This window comes from Sceloporus occidentalis, unplaced genomic scaffold (genome assembly GCF_023333645.1).
Source record: "Sceloporus occidentalis isolate IW3139 unplaced genomic scaffold, rSceOcc1.0.p SCAF_41, whole genome shotgun sequence".
NCBI lineage: Eukaryota > Metazoa > Chordata > Lepidosauria > Squamata > Phrynosomatidae > Sceloporus > Sceloporus occidentalis.
Window position 1 is genome coordinate 3,475,212 of NW_028317021.1, and position 19,686 is coordinate 3,494,897.

Genomic DNA, 19,686 nt, shown 5'->3' on the forward strand with positions numbered 1-19,686 from the left:
TGAGTACCTTCCAGCTCTATAATTCTACAGCCAGGGGCACCATTTTGGGAGCTGCCTTGGGTCTCACTCTGGGAGAAAGGTAGCATGACAAACAAACAAACAAACAAACAAACAAACCTGCTCTTTAACATCACTGTTCTGGAAGATACCTACTCAACAGTGAGCTGAATGGAGTTTATGCAGAGGTATGTAGGCACAGAGTTGCAGTCTTAAAATGAAAAGAAGTGGCCTTCTACCAAGTCACACCATCCAACCATTTACTGTTTTGCAAAAGCTCTTCAGGGTTTGAGGAAGAGGTTGCTCCCATTCCAAACATACACTGAGACTTGGGCCTAATCTCCACTGCAGAATTAATGCAGTTTGACACAACCAGGGTAACCGGACGCCCTCCTTTTCCAGCACATGTCCTATATTTCCAGCTTCTCTCCAGGAGAAGTTCCAAAATGCCCTCCATTTTGGGCATGACTAAGAAGCATGGATTTACATTTATATGTGTTTTGAGCTTCTATTTTGTAACGTCCTACCTTCTGCAGCATCTTGACCTCCTTTGTGGTTATGACATCTGGTCACCCTGGACAGAGAATGTGAACTGCCATGACTCCACTTTATGGAATCCTGAGACCTGGAAAAGCAAAAGCATACAAAGGCATGAAGTGAAGGATTCTGGAGCAATTCAGTATCCTAACAAAGAGGCCTGTGGCCTCACAAAGGACAGAGACGTACTGGATTGCAAAGGAAGTATATTTTTTTGTGGCAAATGGATGTTAAATGACTTTCCCAGTAGCCACATGGCCAGAAGGCAGGGGTGCAAGCCTGCAAGTAATACCCCTGCTGGAGAGCCTAGCGTTCCTAGGCATTTTATGGTTTTAATGATTATATGGTTTTAATGATTGAATGATGCATTTTAATTGATGTATTGTACTGTTTAATATGGGGGACTTTTGCCAATGTAACTTGTATTTTATTATTCTGTAAACCGCCGTGATCGAAGGAACGGCGGTATATAAATAAAGACTCATTCATTCATTCATTTGTGGGTCCTCCAGCATGATCACCTTCTGGCAGATGTTGACCATAGAGTTGCACTGGAGGACCTGGTACTGCCTAGAGAGGTGTTCCTTTAGGTAAAAAGAGTGCTTTTTTATTTGTGGTTTTCCACATGGAGATCCTTCACCCTGAAGCCCAGCGAATGGGAAGGGATCGCTTGATAGTGAAGTTTACTTCTTTCTTTAAAAGAAACATTAAATAAGTCGTACACTGACTAACATGTATAAAGGCACACACAAAAAAACCATAACAGTACAGATACAACGCCACGTAACGCCCATCATACGTAGTTATGCATCCATACATATACATATACGTGAACTCAGACAAAAATCCACCCGTGATAACTTTCCTAGCCAACCGAAATGCACAGTAAATACTTGTTGCAAGATTTTGAAGCTCTATGGGCTTCTTCTTCTGGCAAGATGTTACAAACCAAACAGGAGGAGAATTAGAGCTGTTAGTCAGATGCCTGTATTTTGTTGTTTCTGTCCTTAGGGAAGGTGGCATGGCTGGCCCCTCTTCCTCTGGCCATGCACCAATTCAAGTCTATTGGCATCTCAACAAGGGCTCCTCTTTGGCAATCCAACATGGCTCCATCCCTTTCCATTCCTTGTTCTCTCTCTCACCCCAAACTCCCACTCCCAGGATGCCATAGCAGAGCACCTTGGGCGTTAAAGCGGGGCCAAACCCCATTCTTTAGCACTGCAGAGCTGGAGGCTTTCCTAAGCCCGCCCTTCAGAGCCATTCCTTCAATTGGCTTCCTTCGACGTGGAGCGTCTCCTCAGAAAGCGCGCCTAACGCTACTGCGCACGCGCGGCTCTCGGCCTGGAGGAGGAGGAGGAGGTGGGGCGCCTTTCTCACGTGACCCCAGCCGCCGCTTTGCTCGGCGCTCCTCGCGCTGACCTGGCCGTTGCCTGGAGGAAAGCGGCGGCGGCGCAGGCATGGCCTGTCGATCCCCGCTCGCTCGAACCCTTCTGCTGAGGCGGGAAGGGAGGCAAGTCCGAGGCGCCTTTTCCCTTCCTGTCCCTAAACCTAGTGGCTCCCTTGTCTTTCCCAGCTGCCGAGCAGGTAGACCTTCAACAGGGCCAGCCTTTCCTGGAAGGCTAGTCATGGGGAAAGAGGGTTTCCGGTTGGGAGGAACAGAACTGAGGGCCCAGCCCTTGGTTGTGAACTGCAACTGTTGGCAGGGCTGGTGAAGCCTGATGGGAGTTGTAGTCCATCAACGCCTGAAGGCTGGAGGAGGAGCCAACAGGGGTGGAGGGGGGCTTTACCTGATTTGCTTATAGCTTTCCTCTAGTTCCCCCCTCCCTTTAACACACTGGTCCCCTTTAAGGGAATTGTGGACTTCAACTCCCAGAAGTCTCAGCCCTGTTGACCAATAGGGTGGAATTCTGGGAGCTGGAGTCCAAAATCCCTTAAAGAGCACAGTCTGGGGACCACTGAGTCTATGGTCCCCAAAGGATGCCCTTTAAGGGACTTGTGGACTTCAGCTCCCAGAAGCCTCAACCATATGGGCCAATAGTGAGGCATTCTGGGAGCTGTAGTCCCAAAGCCCTGAAAATGCTTTAACACATACACTTTTGAACCCGATGTTGTTATTGTTATTTTATTTTCTTATATCTCGCCTTTCTCCCAACATCAGGACTCAAGGCGGGGAACAACACGTGTAAAACACTACAATTAAAAACAGTCTAAGAAGATTAAAATATAGAAATATCAATCTTTAAAAAATTTAACAATTTTAATCTTCAGAGAATCTGTGGTTGGCATCTTCAGCAAAAGGATCACACAGTATATATACCCCACTCTCTTCCATGCCAGTATTCTCTGAAGATGCCAGCCACGGATGCTGGCAGAACATCAGGAAGAAGCTCTTCTAGAACATGGCCACAGAGCCCCAAAACCCCACAAAAAAGTATGGATGCGGGCTATGAAAGCCTTCGACTTCACAGGTGACATTTTGTTTGTTGACAGTGAGTGGTTGCTGAATTTCTGACTGTTATTTGAAGGTCTAAAGAAGCACAGGTACACAGCCAGAAAAATAAGCAATTCAAACCTGTCAGAACTAGGAATGGTCCTAAATGGATCGATAGCTAATAGTTAATTCCCTTTGTTTTTAGACGGTGCATGTCTTTCCTTGTGTTTTCCTATGAGAGGGAGAGAAAGGAAAAGGCCTCTTCTGGGGTAGCGTCTGCTGCCTACATCTTTTGTAAGTATTTGGGTTTAAAAGCAATTTGCAGGATTTAAACAAAATACTTCTCAATAAGGGTTATTGTTTGAGGGCCAAACACACTGCAGAAAAGCATCCAGTTTGAGACCACTTTAATGGCCTTGGCTCAGTGTTAGGGAATTCTGTGAGCAGTATTGTGAGACATTTAGCCCTTCTCTGCCAGAGAACTCTGGTGCCCCAACAAACTACAGTTCCCAGAATTCCCTAGCACTGAGCCAGGGCAGTTCAAGCGGTCTCAAAGTGGATGATTTCTGCAGTGTGTTTTGACCCAGAGTCAATCAATTGTGTGTTACAGTTTGCCACTAAGCACTAAGTTATATGATTTCTTCAAAACACCGTGATCTTACTGTGTGGAGAAGATTTGAACTGCTATCATTGGAGTGCCAGAGGGCAATGTCTTTTCCTGGCATCTGGTAGTTTGTGATTTTTATAATTGCAGCGATCACATCAACTTCCACCACTGATATTTAATCTCAGTAAGCAATTGAATAGCGAACAGATGACCTACAACTTGTGCAGTTTGGAGTAGATTGAACTGGCTGATGGAAAGGGAGTTCTAATCAACTTTGTGTATTTTATTTTGAGACTGATCTAAAAGCAAATACAGGGCCCGTACAGACATGCCAAAATAAAGCTGCTTCGGGTCACTTTGGAGGTATGCTTTTTAAGTGACACGCGCATCTTAAGAAGCCATAAGTGGCACCAAAGCTGCGCTCTGGTCCTTAAGACTGGAGCATGGCTTTGATGCGGCTTCTGGCCTCTTAGGATGCATGCATCATTTAAACAGCATACCTCCAATGTGACCCGAAGCAGCTTTATTTTGGCCTGTCTGTACGGGCCCACAGTTGCCCCTCCGATTGCGTGGACTTCAGATCTGCGACCCTCACTTACTCATGAGGAGCAAACAGAGGGGGTTTAAATGGAAGTTGCTCAAGGCGTGCACCTGCACCCGCTCGCAGGCACGCGACCCCATTCAAGCCTATGGGACTTGAATATCTGCAAGTTTCCGGTTTTGCCGGGGGGGGGGGGGGAGAACAGATCCCCGCAAAAACAGAGGGCTGACTGTAGTTTTATTTTTTTAAAATCTTTTCATTCATATTTTAAATATTTTTTTCAAAAAGACAAAACATCAACCACATTACAATCACAAATTCTAACACTAATATTGACACAGTTACATTACCTCTTCCTTCTTTGTAGTTTCCGGCGGATTTCCAATGTTTTCTTTCTTTGGACTAATCTTTTCTAAAAGTATGCTGGTTTCTCTTCAGATCGTATAAATCTTTCGCCTTTTACTAAAAGTAAATAGTTTTAAAGGCTTTTGCAGTTCATCGTTGCGTTGGTCTGTTTGTGCGAGTTCTTAGAAATGAAAACTGAATGCAATCTACCAACTCCAGGGTGGAGCTGCATATCATAGGCATCCAAAGTAAAAGAAGCTGTTTTAAATCCCATTGATTTCAGTGGAAGAATTAAGCATGGCCATTTACCACTCCCTGTGAAAACAATGGCTTTAAATGATTATGTTTGGCTTGGCTCTTGCTATATATATAATCTGCACCGCATATTGATGAAATTACCATTTGGAGGGAAATTTGTTAAGAGCGGACTGGAGTGCAACACTTTTCTTAATATGCAACTAATTTGTTTGCTTGTCGGAACAAATTACATTTCATTTGCCTCTGGAGCCGTTTGACAAGATGATACCAAGATGACTGCTCACATCCACTGACCTCAAATTGTTTTGGGTCAACAGGTCAAAAATGAGTGAAAAGACCAGAGTGTTGCATAGTCTGTATTACTAGGAAGGCTGCAGTAGCATTTTGGAATAGATGATGCAGTTTGAAGGGGTTTACCTAAACCTATTCCTTTGTTGTTTGTTGTGTGCTGTCAAGTTGGCATCAGTTTATGGAGGCCTTGTGAATGAGTGGCCTATATTTCGGAATGAGCAAGGTACATTAAAGACAAGATTTTGCTTACTCAAAAGGAGTGTGTAGCTATCGTGTAAAGAATTTTAGGTAAGACAATCCACAGCAGCTTTTCACAACCTGGTGCCCTCAGTGTAAATGTGTTGGACTACAACATTAATCACTGCCACTAGCCACAGTGACCAGGGTGATGGGGGTTAGAGTCTGACACTTCTGGAGAGCAGCAGGTTGGGGAAGGTTGATGTGTTCAGCTTAGAGAATGTTCCATATACTGTAGAATCTATTGTGTTCAATAATGTTGTTGAATGCTGTTATGCTGTTAGTCCTTACATCTGTGACTGTATAAGACAGTTTTCCATCTAATTAAAGCCCTAAATAGTACTCTTTAAAAATTGTGGCTTCTATTTTCAGTTCTTATTGTTCCCTATTTGTCCCCAATGTCAGTAAAATGTCATAAAAATCGATTCAGATTTTAACGTTCGTATATCATTTGTAATATTTTTTAACGTTTACCGTTTTGAACTTTATACATTGTTAAATTGTTTTTAAGCGTTGTATTTTAAGTATTTTTAAATGCTTTTGTATTGTTTTTAATTTGTATTGTTTTAATTTGTTGTTATCCACCTTGGGTCCCTATATTGGAAGAAAGGCAGGATATAAATATGATGATGATCATGATGATGGGTATGCGGTCAGCAGTTAAATTTAAGATTTCTTGTTCATCCTTCTTTCTCGGTGAGTAACACTGGATAAATTCAGCAGCTCTTATCTCTGAATCAACAGGCATGATATTGTACTATCAGGAATTCATATTCTTGGAGCTTCACACCTGTGTGTACTTTCCCTGTCAGTAGGTGATATTAAACAAAGTAGTTCCTACTTCTGAGTAAATATGAGTAAATCTATTATCTGAGTATATGTGCATAGGATTTTTTTATATGCTTTTTATGTGCTTCTCATGCATTCCCCCCCCCCCCCCCCAGAAAGATGTCCTTAAATATTTGACTGCACTGAAACGGGAATAAAATAAAATAATATCATATATATCTAAAATTTTCAATTTTAGATACATAAAATATTATTTTATTTTATTCCCGTGTGTGTGTGTATGATACAGATATATATCTAAAATATTTAAATACAGTCAAAACTTTATAAACGTGTCACTTACTACAATTTTATATTAAAAACCATATATTCATTATAAATAGATAAAGGAGTTAAGTAAGTTTGTGTGCAGTGAGGGAAAGTATTGTGTACATTTGAACTTTTATCCTAAATTTTGTTTGTTTATGGGGAAAATTGGAAACAATCTCCCCCCCCCCCCCCCCGCAACAACTTTTAAATTTCTGGTATTTCAGGTTTAAAATCATTATTTTTCCCTATGGCTTTGAAATCTCTGGCAGTTTAAGGTTATAGACCTATAATATATTACCTGGGATTAAGCCCCACTGAATTCAATGAGACTTTCATCTTAGCAGACGTGAATAATGCTTCCATAAGGGTAGGCTGATGGCCACTGACTTCGATGGCTTTAAAAGGGTAGTAGTGACAAATGGATTTCACTCCCTACCTGTGTAGAATCATAAGAGTAGAGTGGATTGTTGGGCTTGTGTACTATACATGTAGTACTGTGGACATATGGTTTACCATTGTGCTTAAAGAGGATGATGGACTAGAAGGGCCTTTCATATGTTCCAGCATTGCAACCAGGCTTGGAAATATACTTTTAAAAAGCAATACATTCCTGTTACTCATTATAGCAGTGGTACTCAAACCTTTTACCCTCCCCCCCCCTTTACTTCTACATGTAGATGTAGTATAGGAATAAACATATTTTGTTTATTTAGTGTGCGTACTTCATTCACATGTTCATGTATATTCATATTTTAACATGTTATAAGGCAGTGATGGCGAACCTATGACATGCGTGGCAGAGGTGGCACTCAGAGCCCTCTCTGTGGGCACACATGCTGTAACCCTAGCACAGAGTTTGCCAGAGTTTCTTACTAGAAAGCCAGAGGGACGTGGCACTTTACAATAAATAAGTGAGGTCTGGGTTGCAGTTTCGGCACTTGGTCTGTAAAAGGTTCACCATCACTGTTATAAGGAAATCACATTCAAATTATAACAGTTCTATTTAAAGAAATTCAGTATTTAAGTCAATGCACTGTTTGAGAACCCCTGCATTATAGTCTTCAAAAAGTAACTCATGGCATGGGTCTGCTCCCCTGTCCGTATTTTCATTTTTGCAGGTAAAAAGACCCTTTACAATGGATGACCTTGGTGTAAAATTTGGAAAGGACCTTCCACAAGCCTTTTCAAAACCAACAGTAATACCAATGAAGTAACTTTCTTCCTACTCATTGCATAGCTATTGCAATATAGGTACAGCTAATAATTTGTGACAAATAAGTGTGTTACTTTTAACTTACTAATTGCAAGTTTGGATTGCATTCCTCTTTTGTATGGGCTTTGAGTACCCAAAGGCAAGATGTAATCCAGATACCTTGTTGGTTGGTTTTTAAAAGCTTTCAGCAACACTTCCCCTTCCCATAGTTATATATTTGCTGCTATGTAACATTTTTTTTTTGGGGGGGGGGCAAATGGTTAAATGGTTAAAAAGTATAATAATGAAAACCTTCCTAACTTATTCTTGCAACTGAAATAGACCAGTATATACAGATACTGGATATGTTTAGTAGGAGGACAGTTAATTCATGCAACCTATTATTATTATAAAACCTATTATTATTATTATTATTATTATTATGCAACATATTAATAAAATTGAAGGGCATTTTCTGTCCATAGCTATCTTTTTAAAAAGTAGCAGCGCTATCCAGTCTCTGAAACCTTTTTGTTTTTTCATAACTTAATCATTGTCCCTCGCATGTTGTTAAAGATTACTAACCAGCCATTTTCCTGTTCTTTCTGTATAAATCATGAATTGTAGGTGCTGTTGTGTTTTCTCGTGTATTATATATATTTTTATTCCTTGGCGTGCATCTTTTTCCATAAGCTTATCCACAAAAGACCACGCAGATTTGTTCATTTGGCAACGTAAAAACTGTGAAGCAGTGAGCTGCAACAAATTGGCGTTCGTCAAGAAATTGAAACTGATTCTCAGGAACCCCTTTTCCAAGATGGATGGGTTTTGTCCATGTTTCAAGGAAACTCCAGTCTCAGATGCTTAAAAAAAAGGGCAATGGTTAAACTTTTCTCCTTTCTCACTTTTTAAAAAACGATTACAGCATTGAGTGGAAATTTGCATAAATGTCAAATCTAAGCTAAATTTAATATATCTGGGTGGGGTTTGAGAGGGAGGGATGTTAACTTTGATCCAACTGCCTCAGATGGATGGATTTATAGTTTCTTTAATATTAAAAAAATTTGATCTACAAAAATGTGGTTGGCAGGGCAAACCAAGGGTTTCAAATTAACACAGGCTCAAAATCCATTGTTAAATCTTGAGCTGTTTTTAAAAATTACGCGTCTCTGGGGAGCAGTTGAAGCAATCTCCCTCCAAATAAGAAGAAAATGAATCTTTGCAGGGAAGAAATGCTGTTTGGCTGTTGCTGACTTAAGGACAAACTTCACTGGAATATACTTCAACCTTAAGAGGGGGGAGCACTGGGAAGTCAGAAATTCTAAAGGTACGTTTTAGGAAGAGGGGCATTAGACACTGCTTTCTGTGGTATCAGACTATTGAGCCATAGTACTCCACATTACCTACACCAAAGGTGCAAGCTACATGCCCCCCCCCCCCAAATGGGGGTTATTCTAGCCAGTGGAAGACAGGTCCTCAGCCCCCTGAATCTAGCTTACCCTTGGATTTACACTGACTGGCAGTGGCTTTCCCGGATTTCATCCAGGGGTGTCTCCTAACGTTGCCTGGAGATGCCAGGAATTGTACCTGGGACCTTCTGCATGCAAAGCAGGTGCTGTACCACTGAGCTATAGCTCTTTTCTGTTCTGAAGGCTTTAGATGTACATTGTTCTGATCTATCGTACATATTTATATTGTCATTTATGGTAGTACTCTACTGTATTTTATGGGGAAGGGCCATTGCTCCAAGGTAATGTTTTGTATAAAAAAAGTCTTGAGGGAAGGCATTTTGAGGCAACCACTGCTAAAAAGAATGCCTTCAGTCTCCATTGAAAAGGATCCCTAATAGTAATGCTGAGACATTGGAAAGATGACTGTGGTTGGCATAAACAGTACTAAGGTGAATGAATCGGTGATCTGACCAGTATCAGGCTGAATATTCATATGACCACAAGGCGTGGGTGAAATTATTCCAGGCTGGACACTGGTTATGGCCTGCGGCCTTCTGAAAGAAAGATAATTTTCTCTAATCCCTGATGTCACCTTTCCAGACACTGATATTCATGTTATATGAAGGTATATATACGCTGGGATCTAAAAAAGCCACACAGTAGCTCTGCGCACCTAAAAAAGTGCTTTGGGTAGGCGCTTCTTGAAAACATGCCCTATCGATGAAGGAAGCTTTTGAAACCGAAGACAAGGTGTCTTCCAAAGCAGTTGAAAAGGTCTGCCGTTTTTTAACCCAGCATCCTACTTGACTTGCCCAACCCCTTAGAATAGAATCTGCTTATGATATAAATGGGCCACTCTCACTGAAGCACTGAGATGTTCTCCGGTCAGGTGCCTGTAGCTCAGGAGTGGGGAGCATTTGGCCATCCAGCTTCTTTTGGATTACAGCTCCCTAAATTCTTTACTATATTACATATGGTAGGTGGGACTTTGGGAGTTGTAGGCCAAAAGATCTGTGTTGGTCCTATGTGGCCAAAACACTTTCCCAGCTGATAAGCAACCACTGGTTTTGTTGCTTCTCTTCAAATGAAATTGAACTAGTGACTTGTTTTAGAAGTTGGAAATACCCTGCAATGACCCCCTGTTAGGTTGTCTTAGGTCTTATTTGTTCCCTGAGTAAAAAGACATTTTGTCATGCATTTCAGTTTAAGGCCTAGAGCTTTGAAGTTAGGACAGACCTCTCCTGTCACTTCTGAGGTATACATTTTGTTGCGTACATTAAAGTATCATGAACATATGTTTGAGATACAAAGAAGATGAAGCTGGTTTCTCTCCAGGTAGTTTGCATGACAACTCCTGTCTGTCTCAATAGATTAGGATTCTGGGTGTTACTGTCAAAAAACGTTGAAGGGTCCCAGGTTACCTACCCCTTTAAGGGGAAAAAATGCTGCTTTAAAAATAGGAAAGAAGTTCCAAATGTAAGCAGCTGGAGCTCGTTCCCCAGTGGAACAGAGTGGTCTACAAAGGCTGATGGTAGAAAGAGTGACCGAGGTATTAAATGGAAGGCCAAACTATGGTTCTGTGTTGATTAGAAAGAAAATCCAAGTTGTAAAAATAAATGAGTTTGGTCCACTATTTTCCTTACTCATTTTTTTCCCTCCCAGGAGAAAATGTAGAACATAACCTGGGTTGTAAATCTGCTTTATAGTTCACATGAGAAAGGGTGGAGAAACTCCTTTTTTATGTAATCTTCCCAGAAACTGAATGGCACATGAGCTGGGATGCTCATCCAAAAATTCACAGCCAGATTAGGCTTTTCATTGTTTTTCTAGAGTTCAGCAATATTTCACTTTACATAGCCAGTGGCTGAGAAAAGTTTTGGTTGTTCCATGTTTCTAGATACAAAGATAAGAAAGTAGTAGTGGTTGCATAATGCAGATGGAGTGGGGAACATTTAGCCCTAAAGCCATTTTGGACTACAGCTCCCATAATCCCACACCATTAGTCATGATGGATAAGGCCGATGAGACTTGTGGGCCAAAATAACTGGTGAGCCCCACCTGTCTGTTAAACATATGCTTCTTTGTGTTGATAGACATATGCCAAACTACCTTGGCTACATATAGTGGTTTAGAACAGTCACATGGAAAGGAACTCAGCCATTGGTCTAAACTGGAATGGGAAACTGGAGGACCTCCATGTGCTGTTGGCTTCCAACTCCTATCAGCCTCAGCTAGCATGGCCAGTGGTTGGAGATGCTGGGATGTGCAGTCCAATAACATCTGCAGAGCCATAAGCTCTTTGTCACTGGTTTAGACAATTGATCTTCAGCTACTGGGCCATGAACCACAGCAAGGCTGCATGTAACCAAAACTGATCCTTACTAGCTGCTTTAAAGGTTCAGAGCAATTGCTAGGTAAACCATGAGATCTTTTCTGAGCCATTTTTGAATCTTTGTATATCTTGGTCAGAATTCTTATATTACTGAATCATCTCCCCTTCATCTATTATGATAGACTGTCCTGGGATAATTGGTTTTTATTATTATTATTATTATTATTATTATTATTATTATTATTAGAGCGTTCCTTCACTTTTGGGCCTGTAGTTCACACTCAGTCGTTTACCTTCAGGATGTTTCTGAGACAATATTTGGGCACTCCTAGTCTGGGCTATTTTTATGTCTCCCTAACCTCTATTCACCTAAACAGGGATTCAGAAATTAAAAATTAAGCCGTAGCATTGAAACTGTACACAGAAACTGACTGCGCATACGAGGAATTAGGTATAAAAAATACAAGGATGTGTTTTTTTAAAAGGCATTTTCTAGTGCAGATCTGGTGACATCTTGGTATAAAGAGCTTGCAGTCTAATTTGATGGCAGAGATGACCAAGGGTGAATACAAAGAGCACAGAAGGGCACCAGCCATTTTAAAAGAAATTTACTTGCAATTTACAAGTTGTTTTAACTACCAGGTTACGGTAAGCAGAATTACTTTTGGAACTACTTGAAATAGGTAAGCCGTTTTTAGTTGAATGAACAGAACCCTACTAAGCTCATTGGTAGTAGACAGACTTTGAAAGGTTACTTTTTTAGACAGAATTCCTTTGCCGTCCTGATCAGTGGATATGCTGACTGTGAGATTCTGGCAGTTGTAAATAATTTTTCCAAGCCCTGGTGGTAGGGCAGGATGAAACTATGAATAACTTGTTATAAACCAGCCGCAAGTGGTTGGGTCCGAAGCAAGTTAGCTGAGTCCAGGTCTCATGGACCAGAGTATGAAAGTTACACTTTTGGGGCAACTGTTCCCAGAATCTGACAGCCAGCATTGCCATTGGCAGTTGTCAGTTGGCATCAATGGGACTGTAGTCATGAGTAGCTTGTTGCATTAATCTTACTGGGAGCTTTGTCTGGTTCCAACCCAAGATTTCCCACATCAGCTTTCCTCAATCTGTTACTCTTCAAGGATTTGGATATACCATACCATAATAATTTCCCATTGGCCATTTTAGTGGGGATGATGGGAGTGATAGTCCAAAATGTTTGCAGGGTATTAAGTTGGGAAGGCTGTTCAGAGGCCAGGAGCAGCCAAGGAAAAATCAGTGGGTAGGAAGGGGATGCTTAGTCCTTTCTCTTGTCTGACAGGTCTCTCCTATTGATCCTGCAGCTCATTTTTAACCCATTCTTTCCCTAACTGGCTTGAAAACCAGACATAAACATGGAAACTGGAGACTATGTATAGAATGCAGAGGAGAAATAGCAGGTGTGTATGTATATCACCTGCCTGCTATTTCATCCCAACAGATGCCGCACCCCATATGTGCCCTGTCTCAGCATACATAGGTTTTGGGAACATACATTGTTCCACCCTCAGAGCTTAAAGCCAGAGGCTTATTATTCAGTGTGCATTTCTCAAGATTTTCCTTTAAGATACTTGAAGCAATTTATTTTTATGACTCAGAGATATGATGAAGGTGGATCCGGTCTTTGGCTTTGTACTTCTGTTTGCAACCTTGAGCCTGTAGAACGAAATCGGCAGCTTTTTGGGTGAGCTGCAGCAGGCATTGTGCCTGTTTATGCATCTGTCACTTTGGCTCTTTCTCTGAATGGTATGCTTTCCTGTCTAGGGAACTGAATAAACCTAGAAAACATGAATTCCCAACAATGGAACTTTTTGACAAAATGCAGTCTTTAGAGAAGTGTGTCTGAAATCTTAATCTAGCAATAAGATGTATGCCAGTATCTGATGTCCTTGCGTAGTGGGTGGAAGAATTAATTGTTCTTTAATTGCAGTGGTGTGATAGGGCTTGGCTGTTTATGCACTCTCTGATGTGCTATGTTACAGGTAATCTAGAGGTGCAGAGATGCTTCTTTGTTTGTTCCTAATAAAATGTGACAGTGTTACAAAGGGCGCATCACCAACTAGTTAAGCTGGTATTTTAGGATTGCTCAGATGTATACGATCTTCCTGGTGGCGGCTCCGTGGTCCTTGGGATTCTGTTCTGTTGAGCCTATGTTTGAGAAAAGAAAGGCAGCCAGCTTAGCTGTCCTTACTATGCCCACAATGGAACTCTTCCACGGCTATTTTTTTCTTCCCCTACATGTCTCAGCAGAGGGCAAGACAAAGAACAGAACTTCCTCCAAAGATCTCAAAACCCCGCCAGTCTCTTCTGGAGAAAATGGCCCAGTTGCTAAATCCAGTTACTAGGGCCAGCAAAAATAGACCCACTGAATAGTAAGTCAGCACTTAGGTAAATCCCATTGGTTCAATGGGCCTACTCGAGTTGGGACTGACAGTTGTTTTTGTTTGTTGTTGTTGTTGTTGTTGTTAACTTCCTTCAAATTGGCCTCAACGCATGGTGACCCCATGAATGAGACCTCTCCAAGTCCTTCTGTCCTCAACTGCTCTGCTCAGGTCCCGAGGACTCAGGGCCATGGCCTCCTCGACTGAGTCTATCCATCTGGTATGCAGTCTCCCTCTCTTTCTACTGCACGTTTTCTAGCATTTATTGTCTTTTTCCCATTGTTTAGTGCATGGGTTTTTGGGTTTGTTTTTTTTACTAGAGATATCAGTAGGAATGGGAGAGAAGTGTGTTTATATACAGTTTAATGCCAGTTCACAAGATTTCACACACTTTTGAACCAAAGTGAAGTCAAAGGCTTTCATGGCTGGCATCCATAGTTTTTTATGGGTTTTTTGGGCTATGTGGCCATGTTCTAGAAGATTTTCTTCCTGACGTTTCGCCAGCATCTGTGGTTGGCATCTTCAGAGAATGCTGGCATGGAAAAAAGTGGGTATGGACAGGTTGCTTACCTGTAACAGTATTTCTTCGAGTGGTCATCTGTGAATACATACAAATGGGTTGTACTGCGCCTGCGCAGTGCTGTTCGGAAACTTCTAGAATCACTGGGCAAAGTTAACTTTGCAGGTTTTAACAACTTTTTGGTGGTAACTCCGCCCATCCCTTATAAAGCCCCTGCTTTCCTGCTCTTTCCCCAGTTCTGCAATTGACGCCATGTACACGACATGAGAATAAGCCAATGAAGAGCAGGACACTGAGAGGAGAACGGGCAGGATTTGTATGTATTCGCTGATGACCACTCGAAGAAATACCGTTACAGATAAGCAACCTGTCCTCTTTCTTCGTGGTCTCTGCTAATCATACAAATGGGTTAAGACTGACAAGCTTAGGTCAGCGGCGTGGGGAATGTCATGAAATCCAAGCAAGGTTCAAACAAGTGTGTTTATTTTTACAATAAAATTTTTTGAACCAAAAAACTGTGTCAGTCATTTCTGGTACCTCAATAAATAGCACTTAACCTGTGCAAGAGATAAGGCACATAAACAACACATCAGGTAAGGCAAGGCCTATGTAAACCATCAGAATGTTGTAAACAAGACAAATTTGGCAAAAACATTCTCCTGAGGACATGTAAACCAAATGAAATGTAAACATTTGAAATAAACACATGGAATCACAGTACAATCAATGTAACCCTGAGACCAACACTGCCCTTCCAAAGGCCGCATCCCGTTTGGCCCTGGTGTCCAGCCTATAGTGCTTGATGAAAGTCAATGGCTGGGACCAAACAGTGGCTTTACAAACATCCTCCAAGGGACCCCAGTCAAGAATGTGGAGGATGTCGCTACCGCCCTAGTTGCATGGGACCAAACCCTGGTCGGGAGAGGTCTGCCCAAGAGTTCATAGCAGAGGTGGATGGTACCAGCCACCCATTTGGAAAACCTCTGCGCAGTCACAGGCAGTCCCTTCTTCGGTTCTGAGTAGCATTGGAAAAGTCTCTCGGAACAGCTTGAACCCGCAGTTCTGTCTAAGCAGAAGGCCAAAGCCCTCCGAACGTCCAAGGTGTGCAGACTGCGTTCAACCTCAGTGGTCGAGTTCGAGGCCAGGGTAGGCAGGACAATGTCTTGACACATAGGAAAGGCAGACACCACCTTAGGCAAGAAGGTAATGTTGGTATGGAGGACAACCGTGTCCCTATGGAACCTAAGGAAGGGTTGGTCCCTCCGTAAAGCACAGAGTTCGCATGCACGGCTGGCATAAGTGATGGCCACAAGGAAAGCTGTTTTCCAAGTCAATAGTCTCAAGTCCTTTGTGGCCATGGGTACAAAGGGCTTGGATTGTAGGGCAGACAACACAGTGTCCAGGCTCCAAGTCGGGGCCGGTACCAAGGCCAGAGGGTGAAGGTTGCAACAACCTTTCAGGAAACTCTTCACAAGAGGGTTTGCCATCAAACTGGAAATAGGAACAGATGGCAGCAAGGTAGCACTTAATGGATGTGTCCAAAAGTGCCATCAGGAACTCCAGCACCACTAGAGTCGTCACTTGTGCTGGAGAGAGGCCTCTGTCATAGAGGAACAAAAGGAACTTCTTCCATTTGGAAGCGTAGGACTTTTGGGTAGCTAGTCTCTGGGCAGCCAAGATGACCATCTGAACCGAGGGAGGTAGTGAGGCTAGGGACAGAGCCTCCAAGCCTACAGTGGCAAGCCGTTGATGTCCGGATGTCGAACCTGGTCGTCCTGGAGAGTCAGGCGGTCAGGACGGAGCTCGAGGCGTAGGAAGTCTCTCCTGGAGAGGTGAAGCAGGGATGGGAACCACGGCTGCCTCGGCCACCAAGGAGTGATCAGGATGGCATTCAAGCGGTCCGCTGTCATCTTGGACACCACCCTGGTGATCAATGGGAACGGAGGGAAGGCGTAGAACATCTCTCCTGACCAGGCGAAGCTGAACGTGTCTCCGAGGGAATTCTTGCTGCGCGCTCGGGAGCAGAACTGGGGACAGTGGCTGTCACAAGCGGTCGCGAAGAGGTCGATCCGGGGAGTTCCCCACTGACAGAAGAGGTCGCTGACTGTCTCGAGATGGAGCCTCCACTCGTGACAGATGGTGGAAGATCTGCTGATCTGGTCGGCCAATTCGTTTTCTTCTCCTGGCAAGTGTATTGCTTGGAGGATAATCTTCCTGGGGATGCACCAGTCCCAGATCCGTAGTGTGATGTCCAGCAAGGTTCGGGACCTGGTGCCTCCCTGATTGTTCAGGTAGTACATGACAGTGGTGTTGTCTGTCAGTAGCTGAACCACCCTGCCGCAGAGGCTGGATTCGAACGCCCTCAAGGCCTTTTCCACGGCGAGCATCTCGAGGGCGTTGATGTGGAGAGACTGCTCGCTCAGGGACCACTTGTCCTTGACTAGGAGGCCGGGCATGTGGGCGCCCCAAGGGAGCGGGCGGCCGGCCTTGGGATGGTGAGCCACTTGGACGGCTGGTCCTCCATCGCATCGAAAACGGACAGGAACCATGACTGGAGCGGCTGGGACCGGAGCCTCGCCCATGGGGTGATGAACGTTGTCGAAGCCATATGTCCTAAGGCTACTTGGACATCTCTGGCTTTCACCCATCTGTGTGCCAAGCAGGTCCTGAGAGAGGCACAGAGAGACAGGAAACGGTCCGGAGGGAGATAGGCAATAGGCACCATCTTCGGAGTCGAAGACGGTGCCTATGAACTTGATCTGCCTGGATGGAGTGAGGTGAGACTTCTTCAGGTTGACTACGAGTCCTAGGGATGATAGGAGTGCCAAGGCGAACTCGGCATCTCTTCGGAGCTCTTCCACGGATGGGGCTGCAAAGAGCCAATGGTCCAGGTAGGGGAAGACTCTGGAGCCGTGCTGGTGAAGATATGCAATCACTGGAGCCATGCACTTGGTGAAGACCCTGGGAGCTGTGGAAAGGCCAAAGGGAAGAACATTGTAGTGGTACATGTCGGGGCCAATGGCGAAGGCAAGGAATTTTTGGTGATTCTCTCGAATCCCCACATGGAAATAAGCGTCCTTCAGGTTGATGGTTGCGAACCAGAGTCCCTGGTGCAGCAAGGGAAGGATGGAAGCAAGGGTTACCATACGGAACCGACGGTAAAACAAAAAAAAATTAAGGGATCGTAGATCTAGGATCGGCCTTATGCCCCCATCAGTCTTGGGTACTGTGAAGTATCTGGAGAAGAAACATCTGGGGGCCTTTTCAGAGTCAATGGGCGAGATGGCACCCTTGGATAAGAGTGAGCGTACTTCGTCGAGAAGGGTGTCTGAGCGGATGGTGGAAACAACAGCTCCAGTTGGTGGGAGCTCCTCGAACTTGAGGGCATAACCCCTACAGACAATGTCTAAGACCCACGAGTCGGAGATGACAGAGTCCCAGGTGTTATAGAAGGGCCTAAGTCTATTCAAAAAGGTGGTGGGAGGCAGGATGAAGCACGCAGGAACCCTTCAGGACCTCTTCTTGCCCTGGTCAGTATCTTGGCGGCGTTTTTTGCAGTACCGAGCAGGGGCCTGGCGCTGGCCAGAGGAGGAGGAAGAACCAAAACTGTCATTCTTCAAAAGGTGCGCTATTCCAATTTTTGCCATGGAATTCTCCAGTCAAAAATGGGTGTGTAAGTGGAAAGAGCACAGATCAGGGAAAGTAACATTCAAAAGGTTCTAGGAAACACATTTGCAAAAAGTGTGTGTATTAGACAAAATTGCATATAAAAATTATCTAGTAGAGGAGATGTGCTAAAAATGCATACAGATTTTTATGTGAACTTAAAACACGAATCCAGAGGTTTAGAATGAACCAAAGGTAGTGGCAGAAACCAAAACCTGCAGATTTCTTCGCCTCTGGATGTCAGGGATAGAGCCTGTGATTTTCTGCATGCTCACCAAATGGTCAAGCGTCACCGTAAGCCAGGCATCGCTGGTTCAGGATCTGTGGGTTTTTGATACAGCCTATTCATTTTTGTTTTCATCTGTGAAGCATCAATAGAAACATTTTCTGCAAATCAAATGTGATCATACTGTGATAATACAACAAGCCTCTTACAGCAAACAACAATTTTAGTTAAATTAATAAAGTATTTTTTTTTAAAGAAAAAGGGGCTTTAGGGCCCCTTTTGCTCTATAACGTTACAGTGCTATGATTTCACTTTAATTGCCTTGGCAACGTCCTGTGAACTATTGGGATTTGCAGTTTATGCAGGAGTATTCAGAATACAATTGGCTCTCCACATTTGCGGCTTTGGCCTTCGCAGGTTTGTTTATTTCTGGTTTTGATAAATATGTCCTCTCTAACAGTCTCTGGGTCCTCCAGCGCAACTCTGCCAGAAGCTGACCATAGAGTTGTGCTGGAGAGCTTAAAAGTTCCTAGAAAAAACCCTTCTCTATGGATTTGTAGGTCCTCCCAACATGATTCTATGATCAACCTCTGGCAGGTGCTGACCATAGAGTTACATTGGAGGGCCTGGGGATTCCTGGAGAGGAGAGGTGTCCTCTTTAGGTAAAAAGAATATAGTTTTTTTATTTGTGGTTTTTCCACATTCTCGGGGGTCCTTCATACCTAACTCCAGTGAAAGTGGAGGGACCACTGTACTCAGGTAAGAGAGTTCTAGAGCTATACCAAACTACAGATTTTAGGATTCCATTGTAGGTAGGCACACCCTTTGAAGCTGATCTAGTTGCTAGGCAGGTATATATGGGAAGTGCAAAATACAAGATAGAGTTCAAGCAAATAGGGGGTTGGACTGGATGGCCCCTGTGGTCCCTTCTAACCCTATGATTCTATGAAATGTTGTCATGGCATTTGAAATGGAATAATAGCACTGTAATTGCATAGTGTGAAAAGGCCCTAGGAATTAGCATGTGTAAGAAACGTACAGATTAGCTATTCTTTCAAGCTGTTGTTTTAACTAAGTAGTTATGGGGTGTTACTTTGGAGGACTTGGGTTCAGCCGTCTGATTCTCTCTTCCACTCTTCACCCCAGTTTCCTTTTCATTTGTGACATCATGCGACTGGTTGAGAACTCCGAAATTGCAAGTGTCATGACAGCCACCGTGGAATAAGTGGACTGCCTCAGGCCAATTATATATTTGCGGTAGTGATGTTGCTTTTAGCTGAAACTGGAGAAGTCCCTTCTTTTAACAATGGAAGGAATTGATGGTTTCCTTTTCCATTTAGGCATGGAAAAAGTTTTCTATCAAACTGTTGGAAACCTTCTCTTGCATTTGTGTCGGTTGGGTTCAGCTCTCCCATAAATGGCTCTGCTTTTCTGGTTTGGGGAATGCTTCTTTTGGTTTATTACCTGCGTTGACTTATTCCTCTAGCAGATTTCTGGAAAATAGTAGAGATTTAATGAGATTAACACATTGGAATGGGTAGACTTG

At 43.3% G+C, this 19,686-nt stretch overlaps 1 protein-coding gene across 4 annotated transcripts in view; it reads left to right on the forward strand.

Annotated features, from left to right (window-relative positions):
* The first annotated feature begins 1,975 nt into the window (after nt 1-1,975).
* GNB1L (G protein subunit beta 1 like) overlaps nt 1,976-19,686 on the forward strand; it is a 77,356-nt gene continuing 59,645 nt past the window's right edge. For all 4 annotated transcript variants that reach the window (XM_089489956.1, XM_089489955.1, XM_089489957.1 and 1 more), the window contains exons 1-2: nt 1,976-2,118; nt 3,171-3,259. The gene's annotated coding sequence lies outside the window, so the exon portion shown is untranslated. The remainder of the gene's footprint in view (nt 2,119-3,170; nt 3,260-19,686) is intronic.